The sequence below is a fragment of the Hemicordylus capensis genome, unplaced genomic scaffold (assembly GCF_027244095.1).
Source record: "Hemicordylus capensis ecotype Gifberg unplaced genomic scaffold, rHemCap1.1.pri scaffold_29, whole genome shotgun sequence".
NCBI classification, from domain to species: Eukaryota; Metazoa; Chordata; class Lepidosauria; order Squamata; family Cordylidae; genus Hemicordylus; species Hemicordylus capensis.
This window is the reverse complement of record NW_026513639.1, coordinates 40,631-55,000: the sequence shown is the minus strand read 5'-3', so window position 1 is coordinate 55,000 and position 14,370 is coordinate 40,631.

Below are 14,370 nucleotides of genomic sequence, written 5' to 3'. Positions count from 1 at the left end.
TACCCGCATAGGCCTGAATGGCGGGTAGACCTGGCCTCCGCCCCCCGGAGGCCCGGTCTACCCGCATAGGCCTGAATGGCGGGTAGACCTGGCCTCCGCCCGCCGGAGGCCCGGTCTACCCGCATAGGCCGGAATGGCGGGTAGACCTGGCCTCCGCCCCCCGGAGGCCCGGTCTACCCGCATAGGCCTGAATGGCGGGTAGACCTGGCCTCCGCCCGCCGGAGGCCCGGTCTACCCGCATAGGCCTGAATGGCGGGTAGACCGGGCCTCCGCCCGCCGGGTAGACCTGGCCTCCGGGCCTCCGTCCGGCCGGGGCTGGAGACGCCGCCGCTTCCCCCCGGTTAGAACACTCCCTCCGGGGCTTAATTTTCCACAGTGGGGGGGGGGGGGGCGTCCCCGGGGCTTAAGGATCCGCTTCCCCTGGCCGGGACTCCCACCTCCCTTCCCGGGCTTAACGCCCCGCCGGCAGGCAGGCAGGCAGGCTGGCAGGCAGGCTGGGGAAGGGACCGAGTCGGGAGCGGAGGCCCGGTCTACCCGCCATAGAGGCCTATGGGGGTAGACCTGGCCTCCGCCCGCCGGAGGCCCGGTCTACCCGCATAGGCCTGAATGGCGGGTAGACCAGGCCTCCGCCCGCCGGAGGCCCGGTCTACCCGCATAGGCCTGAATGGCGGGTAGACCTGGCCTCCGCCCGCCGGGTAGACCTGGCCTCCGGGCCTCCGTCCGGCCGGGGCTGGAGACGCCGCCGCTTCCCCCCGGGAAGAACACTCCCTCCGGGGCTTAATTTTCCACAGTGGGAGGGGGGGGGCGTCCCCGGGGCTTAAGGATCCGCTTCCCCTGGCCGGGGCTCCCACCTCCCTTCCCGGGCTTAAGGCCCCGTTGGCAGGCAGGCAGGCAGGCTGGGGAAGCGACCGAGTCGGGAGCGGAGGCCCGGTCTACCCGCCATAGAGGCCTATGGGGGTAGACCAGGCCTCCGCCCGCCGGAGGCCCGGTCTACCCGCATAGGCCTGAATGGCGGGTAGACCGGGCCTCCGCCCGCCGGAGGCCCGGTCTACCCGCATAGGCCTGAATGGCGGGTAGACCTGGCCTCCGCCCGCCGGGTAGACCTGGCCTCCGGGCCTCCGGCTGGCCCGGCCTGGAGACCCCGCCGCTTCCCCCCGGGAAGAACACTCCCTCCGGGGCTTAATTTTCCACAGTGGGAGGGGGGGCGTCCCCGGGGCTTAAGGATCCGCTTCCCCTGGCCGGGACTCCCACCTCCCTTCCCGGGCTTAAGGCCCCGCCGGCAGGCAGGCAGGCAGGCTGGGGAAGGGACCGAGTCGGGAGCGGAGGCCCGGTCTACCCACCATAGAGGCCTATGGGGGTAGACCTGGCCTCCGCCCGCCGGAGGCCCGGTCTACCCGCATAGGCCTGAATGGCGGGTAGACCTGGCCTCCGCCCCCCGGAGGCCCGGTCTACCCGCATAGGCCTGAATGGCGGGTAGACCTGGCCTCCGCCCGCCGGAGGCCCGGTCTACCCGCTTAGGCCTGAATGGCGGGTAGACCTGGCCTCCGCCCCCCGGAGGCCCGGTCTACCCGCATAGGCCTGAATGGCGGGTAGACCTGGCCTCCGCCCCCCGGAGGCCCGGTCTACCCGCATAGGCCTGAATGGCGGGTAGACCGGGCCTCCGCCCGCCGGGTAGACCGGGCCTCCGCCCGCCGGGTAGACCTGGCCTCCGGGCCTCCGTCCGGCCGGGGCTGGAGACGCCGCCGCTTCCCCCCGGGAAGAACACTCCCTCCGGGGCTTAATTTTCCACAGTGGGAGGCGGGGGCGTCCCCGGGGCTTAAGGATCCGCTTCCCCTGGCCGGGACTCCCACCTCCCTTCCCGGGCTTAAGGGCCCGCCGGCAGGCAGGCTGGGGAAGGGACCGAGTCGGGAGCGGAGGCCCGGTCTACCCGCCATAGAGGCCTATGGGGGTAGACCTGGCCTCCGCCCGCCGGAGGCCCGGTCTACCCGCATAGGCCTGAATGGCGGGTAGACCTGGCCTCCGCCCGCCGGAGGCCCGGTCTACCCGCATAGGCCTGAATGGCGGGTAGACCGGGCCTCCGCCCGCCGGGTAGACCTGGCCTCCGGGCCTCCGTCCGGCCGGGGCTGGAGACGCCGCCGCTTCCCCCCGGGAAGAACACTCCCTCCGGGGCTTAATTTTCCACAGTGGGAGGCGGGGGCGTCCCCGGGGCTTAAGGATCCGCTTCCCCTGGCCGGGACTCCCACCTCCCTTCCCGGGCTTAAGGGCCCGCCGGCAGGCAGGCTGGGGAAGGGACCGAGTCGGGAGCGGAGGCCCGGTCTACCCGCCATAGAGGCCTATGGGGGTAGACCTGGCCTCCGCCCGCCGGAGGCCCGGTCTACCCGCATAGGCCTGAATGGCGGGTAGACCAGGCCTCCGCCCGCCGGAGGCCCGGTCTACCCGCATAGGCCTGAATGGCGGGTAGACCTGGCCTCCGCCCGCCGGAGGCCCGGTCTACCCGCATAGGCCTGAATGGCGGGTAGACCTGGCCTCCGCCCGCCGGAGGCCCGGTCTACCCGCATAGGCCTGAATGGCGGGTAGACCTGGCCTCCGCCCGCCGGGTAGACCTGGCCTCCGGGCCTCCGTCCGGCCGGGGCTGGAGACGCCGCCGCTTCCCCCCGGGAAGAACACTCCCTCCGGGGCTTAATTTTCCACAGTGGGAGGGGGGGGCGTCCCCGGGGCTTAAGGATCCGCTTCCCCTGGCCGGGGCTCCCACCTCCCTTCCCGGGCTTAAGGCCCCGCCGGCAGGCAGGCAGGCAGGCTGGGGAAGGGACCGAGTCGGGAGCGGAGGCCCGGTCTACCCGCCATAGAGGCCTATGGGGGTAGACCTGGCCTCCGCCCGCCGGAGGCCCGGTCTACCCGCATAGGCCTGAATGGCGGGTAGACCAGGCCTCCGCCCGCCGGAGGCCCGGTCTACCCGCATAGGCCTGAATGGCGGGTAGACCTGGCCTCCGCCCGCCGGAGGCCCGGTCTACCCGCATAGGCCTGAATGGCGGGTAGACCGGGCCTCCGCCCGCCGGGTAGACCTGGCCTCCGGGCCTCCGTCCGGCCGGGGCTGGAGACGCCGCCGCTTCCCCCCGGGAAGAACACTCCCTCCGGGGCTTAATTTTCCACAGTGGGAGGGGGGGGCGTCCCCGGGGCTTAAGGATCCGCTTCCCCTGGCCGGGGCTCCCACCTCCCTTCCCGGGCTTAAGGGCCCGCCGGCAGGCAGGCTGGGGAAGGGACCGAGTCGGGAGCGGAGGCCCGGTCTACCCGCCATAGAGGCCTATGGGGGTAGACCTGGCCTCCGCCCGCCGGAGGCCCGGTCTACCCGCATAGGCCTGAATGGCGGGTAGACCAGGCCTCCGCCCGCCGGAGGCCCGGTCTACCCGCATAGGCCTGAATGGCGGGTAGACCTGGCCTCCGCCCGCCGGGTAGACCTGGCCTCCGGGCCTCCGTCCGGCCGGGGCTGGAGACGCCGCCGCTTCCCCCCGGGAAGAACACTCCCTCCGGGGCTTAATTTTCCACAGTGGGAGGGGGGGGGCGTCCCCGGGGCTTAAGGATCCGCTTCCCCTGGCCGGGGCTCCCACCTCCCTTCCCGGGCTTAAGGGCCCGCCGGCAGGCAGGCTGGGGAAGGGACCGAGTCGGGAGCGGAGGCCCGGTCTACCCGCCATAGAGGCCTATGGGGGTAGACCAGGCCTCCGCCCGCCGGAGGCCCGGTCTACCCGCATAGGCCTGAATGGCGGGTAGACCTGGCCTCCGCCCGCCGGGTAGACCTGGCCTCCGGGCCTCCGTCCGGCCGGGGCTGGAGACGCCGCCGCTTCCCCCCGGGAAGAACACTCCCTCCGGGGCTTAATTTTCCACAGTGGGAGGGGGGGGCGTCCCCGGGGCTTAAGGATCCGCTTCCCCTGGCCGGGGCTCCCACCTCCCTTCCCGGGCTTAAGGGCCCGCCGGCAGGCAGGCTGGGGAAGGGACCGAGTCGGGAGCGGAGGCCCGGTCTACCCGCCATAGAGTCCTATGGGGGTAGACCAGGCCTCCGCCCGCCGGAGGCCCGGTCTACCCGCATAGGCCTGAATGGCGGGTAGACCTGGCCTCCGCCCGCCGGAGGCCCGGTCTACCCGCATAGGCCTGAATGGCGGGTAGACCGGGCCTCCGCCCCCCGGAGGCCCGGTCTACCCGCATAGGCCTGAATGGCGGGTAGACCTGGCCTCCGCCCGCCGGAGGCCCGGTCTACCCGCATAGGCCTGAATGGCGGGTAGACCGGGCCTCCGCCCGCCGGGTAGACCTGGCCTCCGGGCCTCCGTCCGGCCGGGGCTGGAGACGCCGCCGCTTCCCCCCGGGAAGAACACTCCCTCCGGGGCTTAATTTTCCACAGTGGGAGGGGGGGGGGCGTCCCCGGGGCTTAAGGATCCGCTTCCCCTGGCCGGGGCTCCCACCTCCCTTCCCGGGCTTAAGGGCCCGCCGGCAGGCAGGCTGGGGAAGGGACCGAGTCGGGAGCGGAGGCCCGGTCTACCCGCCATAGAGGCCTATGGGGGTAGACCAGGCCTCCGCCCGCCGGAGGCCCGGTCTACCCGCATAGGCCTGAATGGCGGGTAGACCTGGCCTCCGCCCGCCGGGTAGACCTGGCCTCCGGGCCTCCGTCCGGCCGGGGCTGGAGACGCCGCCGCTTCCCCCCGGGAAGAACACTCCCTCCGGGGCTTAATTTTCCACAGTGGGAGGCGGGGGCGTCCCCGGGGCTTAAGGATCCGCTTCCCCTGGCCGGGGCTCCCACCTCCCTTCCCGGGCTTAAGGCCCCGTTGGCAGGCAGGCAGGCAGGCTGGGGAAGCGACCGAGTCGGGAGCGGAGGCCCGGTCTACCCGCCATAGAGGCCTATGGGGGTAGACCAGGCCTCCGCCCGCCGGAGGCCCGGTCTACCCGCATAGGCCTGAATGGCGGGTAGACCTGGCCTCCGCCCGCCGGGTAGACCTGGCCTCCGGGCCTCCGGCCGGCCCGGCCTGAAAACCCCGCCGCTTCCCCCCTGTTAGAACACTCCCTCCGGGGCTTAATTTGCCACAGTGGGGGGGGGGGCGTCCCCGGGGCTTAAGGATCCGCTTCCCCTGGCCGGGGCTCCCACCTCCCTTCCCGGGCTTAAGGCCCCGCTGGCAGGCAGGCAGGCAGGCTGGGGAAGGGACCGAGTCGGGAGCGGAGGCCCGGTCTACCCGCCATAGAGGCCTATGGGGGTAGACCTGGCCTCCGCCCGCCGGAGGCCCGGTCTACCCGCATAGGCCTGAATGGCGGGTAGACCGGGCCTCCGCCCGCCGGAGGCCCGGTCTACCCGCATAGGCCTGAATGGCGGGTAGACCGGGCCTCCGCCCGCCGGAGGCCCGGTCTACCCGCATAGGCCTGAATGGCGGGTAGACCTGGCCTCCGCCCGCCGGGTAGACCTGGCCTCCGGGCCTCCGTCCGGCCGGGGCTGGAGACGCCGCCGCTTCCCCCCGGGAAGAACACTCCCTCCGGGGCTTAATTTTCCACAGTGGGAGGCGGGGGCGTCCCCGGGGCTTAAGGATCCGCTTCCCCTGGCCGGGGCTCCCACCTCCCTTCCCGGGCTTAAGGCCCCGCTGGCAGGCAGGCAGGCAGGCTGGGGAAGGGACCGAGTCGGGAGCGGAGGCCCGGTCTACCCGCCATAGAGGCCTATGGGGGTAGACCTGGCCTCCGCCCGCCGGAGGCCCGGTCTACCCGCATAGGCCTGAATGGCGGGTAGACCGGGCCTCCGCCCGCCGGGTAGACCTGGCCTCCGGGCCTCCGGCCGGCCCGGCCTGAAGACCCCGCCGCTTCCCCCCGGTTAGAACACTCCCTCCGGGGCTTAATTTTCCACAGTGGGGGGGGGGGGGCGTCCCCGGGGCTTAAGGATCCGCTTCCCCTGGCCGGGACTCCCACCTCCCTTCCCGGGCTTAACGCCCCGCCGGCAGGCAGGCAGGCAGGCTGGCAGGCAGGCTGGGGAAGGGACCGAGTCGGGAGCGGAGGCCCGGTCTACCCGCCATAGAGGCCTATGGGGGTAGACCTGGCCTCCGCCCGCCGGAGGCCCGGTCTACCCGCATAGGCCTGAATGGCGGGTAGACCAGGCCTCCGCCCGCCGGAGGCCCGGTCTACCCGCATAGGCCTGAATGGCGGGTAGACCTGGCCTCCGCCCGCCGGGTAGACCTGGCCTCCGGGCCTCCGTCCGGCCGGGGCTGGAGACGCCGCCGCTTCCCCCCGGGAAGAACACTCCCTCCGGGGCTTAATTTTCCACAGTGGGAGGGGGGGGGCGTCCCCGGGGCTTAAGGATCCGCTTCCCCTGGCCGGGGCTCCCACCTCCCTTCCCGGGCTTAAGGCCCCGTTGGCAGGCAGGCAGGCGGGCTGGGGAAGCGACCGAGTCGGGAGCGGAGGCCCGGTCTACCCGCCATAGAGGCCTATGGGGGTAGACCAGGCCTCCGCCCGCCGGAGGCCCGGTCTACCCGCATAGGCCTGAATGGCGGGTAGACCTGGCCTCCGCCCGCCGGGTAGACCTGGCCTCCGGGCCTCCGTCCGGCCGGGGCTGGAGACGCCGCCGCTTCCCCCCGGGAAGAACACTCCCTCCGGGGCTTAATTTTCCACAGTGGGAGGGGGGGGCGTCCCCGGGGCTTAAGGATCCGCTTCCCCTGGCCGGGGCTCCCACCTCCCTTCCCGGGCTTAAGGCCCCGCCGGCAGGCAGGCTGGGGAAGGGACCGAGTCGGGAGCGGAGGCCCGGTCTACCCGCCATAGAGTCCTATGGGGGTAGACCAGGCCTCCGCCCGCCGGAGGCCCGGTCTACCCGCATAGGCCTGAATGGCGGGTAGACCGGGCCTCCGCCCGCCGGAGGCCCGGTCTACCCGCATAGGCCTGAATGGCGGGTAGACCTGGCCTCCGCCCCCCGGAGGCCCGGTCTACCCGCATAGGCCTGAATGGCGGGTAGACCTGGCCTCCGCCCGCCGGAGGCCCGGTCTACCCGCATAGGCCGGAATGGCGGGTAGACCTGGCCTCCGCCCCCCGGAGGCCCGGTCTACCCGCATAGGCCTGAATGGCGGGTAGACCTGGCCTCCGCCCGCCGGAGGCCCGGTCTACCCGCATAGGCCTGAATGGCGGGTAGACCGGGCCTCCGCCCGCCGGGTAGACCTGGCCTCCGGGCCTCCGTCCGGCCGGGGCTGGAGACGCCGCCGCTTCCCCCCGGTTAGAACACTCCCTCCGGGGCTTAATTTTCCACAGTGGGGGGGGGGGCGTCCCCGGGGCTTAAGGATCCGCTTCCCCTGGCCGGGACTCCCACCTCCCTTCCCGGGCTTAACGCCCCGCCGGCAGGCAGGCAGGCAGGCTGGCAGGCAGGCTGGGGAAGGGACCGAGTCGGGAGCGGAGGCCCGGTCTACCCGCCATAGAGGCCTATGGGGGTAGACCTGGCCTCCGCCCGCCGGAGGCCCGGTCTACCCGCATAGGCCTGAATGGCGGGTAGACCAGGCCTCCGCCCGCCGGAGGCCCGGTCTACCCGCATAGGCCTGAATGGCGGGTAGACCTGGCCTCCGCCCGCCGGGTAGACCTGGCCTCCGGGCCTCCGTCCGGCCGGGGCTGGAGACGCCGCCGCTTCCCCCCGGGAAGAACACTCCCTCCGGGGCTTAATTTTCCACAGTGGGAGGGGGGGGGCGTCCCCGGGGCTTAAGGATCCGCTTCCCCTGGCCGGGGCTCCCACCTCCCTTCCCGGGCTTAAGGCCCCGTTGGCAGGCAGGCAGGCAGGCTGGGGAAGCGACCGAGTCGGGAGCGGAGGCCCGGTCTACCCGCCATAGAGGCCTATGGGGGTAGACCAGGCCTCCGCCCGCCGGAGGCCCGGTCTACCCGCATAGGCCTGAATGGCGGGTAGACCGGGCCTCCGCCCGCCGGAGGCCCGGTCTACCCGCATAGGCCTGAATGGCGGGTAGACCTGGCCTCCGCCCGCCGGGTAGACCTGGCCTCCGGGCCTCCGGCTGGCCCGGCCTGGAGACCCCGCCGCTTCCCCCCGGGAAGAACACTCCCTCCGGGGCTTAATTTTCCACAGTGGGAGGGGGGGCGTCCCCGGGGCTTAAGGATCCGCTTCCCCTGGCCGGGACTCCCACCTCCCTTCCCGGGCTTAAGGCCCCGCCGGCAGGCAGGCAGGCAGGCTGGGGAAGGGACCGAGTCGGGAGCGGAGGCCCGGTCTACCCACCATAGAGGCCTATGGGGGTAGACCTGGCCTCCGCCCGCCGGAGGCCCGGTCTACCCGCATAGGCCTGAATGGCGGGTAGACCTGGCCTCCGCCCGCCGGAGGCCCGGTCTACCCGCATAGGCCTGAATGGCGGGTAGACCTGGCCTCCGCCCGCCGGAGGCCCGGTCTACCCGCTTAGGCCTGAATGGCGGGTAGACCTGGCCTCCGCCCCCCGGAGGCCCGGTCTACCCGCATAGGCCTGAATGGCGGGTAGACCTGGCCTCCGCCCCCCGGAGGCCCGGTCTACCCGCATAGGCCTGAATGGCGGGTAGACCGGGCCTCCGCCCGCCGGGTAGACCGGGCCTCCGCCCGCCGGGTAGACCTGGCCTCCGGGCCTCCGTCCGGCCGGGGCTGGAGACGCCGCCGCTTCCCCCCGGGAAGAACACTCCCTCCGGGGCTTAATTTTCCACAGTGGGAGGCGGGGGCGTCCCCGGGGCTTAAGGATCCGCTTCCCCTGGCCGGGACTCCCACCTCCCTTCCCGGGCTTAAGGGCCCGCCGGCAGGCAGGCTGGGGAAGGGACCGAGTCGGGAGCGGAGGCCCGGTCTACCCGCCATAGAGGCCTATGGGGGTAGACCTGGCCTCCGCCCGCCGGAGGCCCGGTCTACCCGCATAGGCCTGAATGGCGGGTAGACCTGGCCTCCGCCCGCCGGAGGCCCGGTCTACCCGCATAGGCCTGAATGGCGGGTAGACCGGGCCTCCGCCCGCCGGGTAGACCTGGCCTCCGGGCCTCCGTCCGGCCGGGGCTGGAGACGCCGCCGCTTCCCCCCGGGAAGAACACTCCCTCCGGGGCTTAATTTTCCACAGTGGGAGGCGGGGGCGTCCCCGGGGCTTAAGGATCCGCTTCCCCTGGCCGGGGCTCCCACCTCCCTTCCCGGGCTTAAGGCCCCGCTGGCAGGCAGGCAGGCAGGCTGGGGAAGGGACCGAGTCGGGAGCGGAGGCCCGGTCTACCCGCCATAGAGGCCTATGGGGGTAGACCTGGCCTCCGCCCGCCGGAGGCCCGGTCTACCCGCATAGGCCTGAATGGCGGGTAGACCTGGCCTCCGCCCCCCGGAGGCCCGGTCTACCCGCATAGGCCTGAATGGCGGGTAGACCGGGCCTCCGCCCGCCGGGTAGACCTGGCCTCCGGGCCTCCGGCCGGCCCGGCCTGAAGACCCCGCCGCTTCCCCCCGGTTAGAACACTCCCTCCGGGGCTTAATTTTCCACAGTGGGGGGGGGGGGGCGTCCCCGGGGCTTAAGGATCCGCTTCCCCTGGCCGGGACTCCCACCTCCCTTCCCGGGCTTAACGCCCCGCCGGCAGGCAGGCAGGCAGGCTGGCAGGCAGGCTGGGGAAGGGACCGAGTCGGGAGCGGAGGCCCGGTCTACCCGCCATAGAGGCCTATGGGGGTAGACCTGGCCTCCGCCCGCCGGAGGCCCGGTCTACCCGCATAGGCCTGAATGGCGGGTAGACCAGGCCTCCGCCCGCCGGAGGCCCGGTCTACCCGCATAGGCCTGAATGGCGGGTAGACCTGGCCTCCGCCCGCCGGGTAGACCTGGCCTCCGGGCCTCCGTCCGGCCGGGGCTGGAGACGCCGCCGCTTCCCCCCGGGAAGAACACTCCCTCCGGGGCTTAATTTTCCACAGTGGGAGGGGGGGGGCGTCCCCGGGGCTTAAGGATCCGCTTCCCCTGGCCGGGGCTCCCACCTCCCTTCCCGGGCTTAAGGCCCCGTTGGCAGGCAGGCAGGCAGGCTGGGGAAGCGACCGAGTCGGGAGCGGAGGCCCGGTCTACCCGCCATAGAGGCCTATGGGGGTAGACCAGGCCTCCGCCCGCCGGAGGCCCGGTCTACCCGCATAGGCCTGAATGGCGGGTAGACCTGGCCTCCGCCCGCCGGGTAGACCTGGCCTCCGGGCCTCCGTCCGGCCGGGGCTGGAGACGCCGCCGCTTCCCCCCGGGAAGAACACTCCCTCCGGGGCTTAATTTTCCACAGTGGGAGGGGGGGGCGTCCCCGGGGCTTAAGGATCCGCTTCCCCTGGCCGGGGCTCCCACCTCCCTTCCCGGGCTTAAGGCCCCGCCGGCAGGCAGGCTGGGGAAGGGACCGAGTCGGGAGCGGAGGCCCGGTCTACCCGCCATAGAGTCCTATGGGGGTAGACCAGGCCTCCGCCCGCCGGAGGCCCGGTCTACCCGCATAGGCCTGAATGGCGGGTAGACCGGGCCTCCGCCCGCCGGAGGCCCGGTCTACCCGCATAGGCCTGAATGGCGGGTAGACCTGGCCTCCGCCCCCCGGAGGCCCGGTCTACCCGCATAGGCCTGAATGGCGGGTAGACCTGGCCTCCGCCCGCCGGAGGCCCGGTCTACCCGCATAGGCCGGAATGGCGGGTAGACCTGGCCTCCGCCCCCCGGAGGCCCGGTCTACCCGCATAGGCCTGAATGGCGGGTAGACCTGGCCTCCGCCCGCCGGAGGCCCGGTCTACCCGCATAGGCCTGAATGGCGGGTAGACCGGGCCTCCGCCCGCCGGGTAGACCTGGCCTCCGGGCCTCCGTCCGGCCGGGGCTGGAGACGCCGCCGCTTCCCCCCGGTTAGAACACTCCCTCCGGGGCTTAATTTTCCACAGTGGGGGGGGGGGGGCGTCCCCGGGGCTTAAGGATCCGCTTCCCCTGGCCGGGACTCCCACCTCCCTTCCCGGGCTTAACGCCCCGCCGGCAGGCAGGCAGGCAGGCTGGCAGGCAGGCTGGGGAAGGGACCGAGTCGGGAGCGGAGGCCCGGTCTACCCGCCATAGAGGCCTATGGGGGTAGACCTGGCCTCCGCCCGCCGGAGGCCCGGTCTACCCGCATAGGCCTGAATGGCGGGTAGACCAGGCCTCCGCCCGCCGGAGGCCCGGTCTACCCGCATAGGCCTGAATGGCGGGTAGACCTGGCCTCCGCCCGCCGGGTAGACCTGGCCTCCGGGCCTCCGTCCGGCCGGGGCTGGAGACGCCGCCGCTTCCCCCCGGGAAGAACACTCCCTCCGGGGCTTAATTTTCCACAGTGGGAGGGGGGGGGCGTCCCCGGGGCTTAAGGATCCGCTTCCCCTGGCCGGGGCTCCCACCTCCCTTCCCGGGCTTAAGGCCCCGTTGGCAGGCAGGCAGGCAGGCTGGGGAAGGGACCGAGTCGGGAGCGGAGGCCCGGTCTACCCGCCATAGAGGCCTATGGGGGTAGACCAGGCCTCCGCCCGCCGGAGGCCCGGTCTACCCGCATAGGCCTGAATGGCGGGTAGACCGGGCCTCCGCCCGCCGGAGGCCCGGTCTACCCGCATAGGCCTGAATGGCGGGTAGACCTGGCCTCCGCCCGCCGGGTAGACCTGGCCTCCGGGCCTCCGGCTGGCCCGGCCTGGAGACCCCGCCGCTTCCCCCCGGGAAGAACACTCCCTCCGGGGCTTAATTTTCCACAGTGGGAGGGGGGGCGTCCCCGGGGCTTAAGGATCCGCTTCCCCTGGCCGGGACTCCCACCTCCCTTCCCGGGCTTAAGGCCCCGCCGGCAGGCAGGCAGGCAGGCTGGGGAAGGGACCGAGTCGGGAGCGGAGGCCCGGTCTACCCACCATAGAGGCCTATGGGGGTAGACCTGGCCTCCGCCCGCCGGAGGCCCGGTCTACCCGCATAGGCCTGAATGGCGGGTAGACCTGGCCTCCGCCCCCCGGAGGCCCGGTCTACCCGCATAGGCCTGAATGGCGGGTAGACCTGGCCTCCGCCCGCCGGAGGCCCGGTCTACCCGCTTAGGCCTGAATGGCGGGTAGACCTGGCCTCCGCCCCCCGGAGGCCCGGTCTACCCGCATAGGCCTGAATGGCGGGTAGACCTGGCCTCCGCCCCCCGGAGGCCCGGTCTACCCGCATAGGCCTGAATGGCGGGTAGACCGGGCCTCCGCCCGCCGGGTAGACCGGGCCTCCGCCCGCCGGGTAGACCTGGCCTCCGGGCCTCCGTCCGGCCGGGGCTGGAGACGCCGCCGCTTCCCCCCGGGAAGAACACTCCCTCCGGGGCTTAATTTTCCACAGTGGGAGGCGGGGGCGTCCCCGGGGCTTAAGGATCCGCTTCCCCTGGCCGGGACTCCCACCTCCCTTCCCGGGCTTAAGGGCCCGCCGGCAGGCAGGCTGGGGAAGGGACCGAGTCGGGAGCGGAGGCCCGGTCTACCCGCCATAGAGGCCTATGGGGGTAGACCTGGCCTCCGCCCGCCGGAGGCCCGGTCTACCCGCATAGGCCTGAATGGCGGGTAGACCTGGCCTCCGCCCGCCGGAGGCCCGGTCTACCCGCATAGGCCTGAATGGCGGGTAGACCGGGCCTCCGCCCGCCGGGTAGACCTGGCCTCCGGGCCTCCGTCCGGCCGGGGCTGGAGACGCCGCCGCTTCCCCCCGGGAAGAACACTCCCTCCGGGGCTTAATTTTCCACAGTGGGAGGCGGGGGCGTCCCCGGGGCTTAAGGATCCGCTTCCCCTGGCCGGGACTCCCACCTCCCTTCCCGGGCTTAAGGGCCCGCCGGCAGGCAGGCTGGGGAAGGGACCGAGTCGGGAGCGGAGGCCCGGTCTACCCGCCATAGAGGCCTATGGGGGTAGACCTGGCCTCCGCCCGCCGGAGGCCCGGTCTACCCGCATAGGCCTGAATGGCGGGTAGACCAGGCCTCCGCCCGCCGGAGGCCCGGTCTACCCGCATAGGCCTGAATGGCGGGTAGACCTGGCCTCCGCCCGCCGGAGGCCCGGTCTACCCGCATAGGCCTGAATGGCGGGTAGACCTGGCCTCCGCCCGCCGGAGGCCCGGTCTACCCGCATAGGCCTGAATGGCGGGTAGACCTGGCCTCCGCCCGCCGGGTAGACCTGGCCTCCGGGCCTCCGTCCGGCCGGGGCTGGAGACGCCGCCGCTTCCCCCCGGGAAGAACACTCCCTCCGGGGCTTAATTTTCCACAGTGGGAGGGGGGGGCGTCCCCGGGGCTTAAGGATCCGCTTCCCCTGGCCGGGGCTCCCACCTCCCTTCCCGGGCTTAAGGCCCCGCCGGCAGGCAGGCAGGCAGGCTGGGGAAGGGACCGAGTCGGGAGCGGAGGCCCGGTCTACCCGCCATAGAGGCCTATGGGGGTAGACCTGGCCTCCGCCCGCCGGAGGCCCGGTCTACCCGCATAGGCCTGAATGGCGGGTAGACCAGGCCTCCGCCCGCCGGAGGCCCGGTCTACCCGCATAGGCCTGAATGGCGGGTAGACCTGGCCTCCGCCCGCCGGAGGCCCGGTCTACCCGCATAGGCCTGAATGGCGGGTAGACCGGGCCTCCGCCCGCCGGGTAGACCTGGCCTCCGGGCCTCCGTCCGGCCGGGGCTGGAGACGCCGCCGCTTCCCCCCGGGAAGAACACTCCCTCCGGGGCTTAATTTTCCACAGTGGGAGGGGGGGGCGTCCCCGGGGCTTAAGGATCCGCTTCCCCTGGCCGGGGCTCCCACCTCCCTTCCCGGGCTTAAGGGCCCGCCGGCAGGCAGGCTGGGGAAGGGACCGAGTCGGGAGCGGAGGCCCGGTCTACCCGCCATAGAGGCCTATGGGGGTAGACCTGGCCTCCGCCCGCCGGAGGCCCGGTCTACCCGCATAGGCCTGAATGGCGGGTAGACCAGGCCTCCGCCCGCCGGAGGCCCGGTCTACCCGCATAGGCCTGAATGGCGGGTAGACCTGGCCTCCGCCCGCCGGGTAGACCTGGCCTCCGGGCCTCCGTCCGGCCGGGGCTGGAGACGCCGCCGCTTCCCCCCGGGAAGAACACTCCCTCCGGGGCTTAATTTTCCACAGTGGGAGGGGGGGGGCGTCCCCGGGGCTTAAGGATCCGCTTCCCCTGGCCGGGGCTCCCACCTCCCTTCCCGGGCTTAAGGGCCCGCCGGCAGGCAGGCTGGGGAAGGGACCGAGTCGGGAGCGGAGGCCCGGTCTACCCGCCATAGAGGCCTATGGGGGTAGACCAGGCCTCCGCCCGCCGGAGGCCCGGTCTACCCGCATAGGCCTGAATGGCGGGTAGACCTGGCCTCCGCCCGCCGGGTAGACCTGGCCTCCGGGCCTCCGTCCGGCCGGGGCTGGAGACGCCGCCGCTTCCCCCCGGGAAGAACACTCCCTCCGGGGCTTAATTTTCCACAGTGGGAGGGGGGGGCGTCCCCGGG